Source organism: Grammomys surdaster, unplaced genomic scaffold (genome assembly GCF_004785775.1).
Source record: "Grammomys surdaster isolate TR1022 unplaced genomic scaffold, NIH_TR_1.0 185, whole genome shotgun sequence".
NCBI classification, from domain to species: domain Eukaryota; kingdom Metazoa; phylum Chordata; class Mammalia; order Rodentia; family Muridae; genus Grammomys; species Grammomys surdaster.
In genome coordinates, this window is record NW_021604630.1 from 6,359,867 (window position 1) to 6,362,544 (window position 2,678).

At 43.9% G+C, this 2,678-nt stretch overlaps 1 pseudogene; it reads right to left on the reverse strand.

Moving 5' to 3' along the window:
• Positions 1-1,057: 1,057 nt before the first annotated feature.
• LOC114621915 lies at positions 1,058-2,043 on the reverse strand (annotated as a pseudogene).
• Between the last annotated feature and the right edge of the window lie 635 nt (positions 2,044-2,678).

The following is a 2,678-nucleotide window of genomic DNA, read 5'->3' on the forward strand; positions in this document are numbered from 1 at the left end:
TTTTCTCATTTTATTTATACTACTCAGGCTAGTGATATAGCTCAGTAGCACAGCACTTGCCCGAGGGTTTTAGCAGGGTTTGGTTAGACAGCAGGCAACATCCCCAGACCACTATCAATGACAGAGCTGACTCTCAAGTCCCAGGGTTGTTACAGTAGCTTTTAGCCATCCCCAAACTTAGTCCTAGATAGCACACATAAGTTAGGACCAGCTAAAGGTCAATCTGCCTTACACATCTGAGGTTCCATATTGTAAGGTCTTCCTGACAATTGGTTCTGGGTGAGTTGGCCCAAATGTTCGTTTTCTTTCACTAACAAAGACAACTCCAACATATTTCTAGTTTGAACACTGGTTTCTTCCCTTCCGAGAATTAAAATGGACTACTTTATATGAAAGATACACATACTGATTACTTCTCTGGCTATAACTGAAAAGTTGTATTCATAGCTGGAGAGATGCTTCAGTGGTTAAAGGCATCAGCTGCTCTTGTAGTGGACGGTGGCTTGCCTCTCAACACTGACATCAGGTAGTTCACAACCACCAGTGACTCAGCTTCAAGGTATCTGACCCAGCTGGTCCTACGTGCACACAGCTACACATGACCATAATCAAAAGCCTTCAAACAACTGTAACTATATTCTCAAAACATGAAAATCATAGGGCACATTCTGACTGAGTATTCTGGCACTGCCTGGAAAGTGGTTACAAGGACGTAGACGGAGTGTCAAAACTTTTCAGAAATCATTAAACAGAAGGTGGGCCTGTAATCTCAATACCAGGAAGGCTACGGCCAGAGAGCTCAGTTCAAGGCTAGTGCTGGCTATGCAGTAAGACACCATCTCAAGTAACTAGAGAAAAGGCATGCAGAAGTAAGCTGCAATTGCTAACTTTATTTGTTCAGGAGCTCCTAGTGCAAACATCAAACAAACCCGGGCTTTGATCTGTGAGCTTATATCACATGTCAAGGAAGGAGCGTTCTGTGACCTGCGTACAAGGCTGAAGACTAAAGGTTCACAGTTAGTCACATTGGAGGTTTCTACAGCCTAGGGCCTGGCAGTCACAGGTCTTTGAGGTTTTTCTGAATGTCCCACAAGGTGTCCGCACTCTTCCTGAGCTGAGCGACCTCATCATCCTTCAGCTTCTGGTTGATGACGCTGGTCAGCCCCCGAGCATTAAGGATGCACGGGAGTGTGAGGAAGACTGTTCTCAATGTCTTACATTCCCTTCACCATTGTAGACACGGGGTGAATCCAAGAGAGGTTTTTCAGCATGGACTCGATGTGGCCGATGGCCCAGTCGGTGTAGCCTTTTAGCTTGATGACTTCGTAGGCACTGTCCACCACCATCTTATACACCTCCTTCCAGTTCTCACTGTCGTGGTCCGTCCCCATTTCTGGATTCAGTTCCTGGAGGGAGGCTCCTGCCACGTTCACCCTGCTCCACACAGCCACACTGGAGTCACCATGCTTGCCCAGGATCCATCCGTGGCAGCTGCTGGGATGGATGCCAAGTTTCTCAGCCTTGAGGTAGTGGAACCGAGCAGAATCCAGATTGCATCAGCTTCCGATCACACGGTGCTTAGGTAGCCCTCTCAGCTTCCAGGTGACATAAGTAAGAATATCTACCCACTGGAAACCACGATGATGGTGCAGTCAGGGCTGTACTTGACGATCTAAGGAATAATGAACTTGAATACATTGATGTTTCTCTGCACCAGATTCAGTAGGCTCTCCCCCTCCTGCTGGCGGACTCCTGCCGTCACCACCACAATCTTAGAATTGGCTGTCACGGAGTAATCTTTATCCACCACAATTTTGGGGGTCTGGAGAAATAAGCTCCCGTGCTGCAAATCCATGATTTCTCCTTTGAGCTTGTCTTCTAAGACATCCACCAGGGCCAGTTCATCAGCCAGAGACTTTCCCAGGATGCTGATAGCACATGCCATACCAACTTGTCCAACGCCTACTACAGTAATCTTGTTGTTCAGGACAGCAGCCTCCTATTCTGCTACGGCACAATGAGCTTGTCCTTAAGGGTTGCCATCTTGTCCAGACAAGAGGAGGCTCTGTGGCACACTGAGGCAGGGGAACCACTGCAAAGTCAGCAAGCTGCTGATAAAAAGTAATTATAATCCAGAATGGAGCGGTAGTTTTAAAAATAATTATAGTGAACAACATTACATGCTTTAAAAAAATAACAATTAAAAATGTTCAAGACAAAATTAGTAAGATCTGGCCTATCTTAAGAGAATGAGTAAAACTTTAGTGCGTGAAATTATTTCAACTAAGAGAAAATTGTACTATATTTTCAGGTAGATTGACTTCAATTCCGTTGTAATTTAAATGAACATAATTGTCAAAGGTTTATAGCATCCACTGAAAATATATGATCAAATCCCAATCCCTTGGTGCTAGTGAACGTGTACTTATTTGGATGTAAAGTCTTGGGAAATGTAATTAGGAATCTCAGAATTATACCCTTCTGTATTTTCAAAGGGCTAAAAATCAAAGAATTGAATCTTTATATTTTAAGAAAAAGGTAAAAAAGGGGTGCAGATATTTGCAAAGATTCAGAGAAGAAAGAAATGTGAAAAGAAAATGAACACAAGACAATGATTACTATGTTAGAGATTACTGAGCCACAGAAAGCCATCACTGCAGTAGAGGATACTTTTCCTT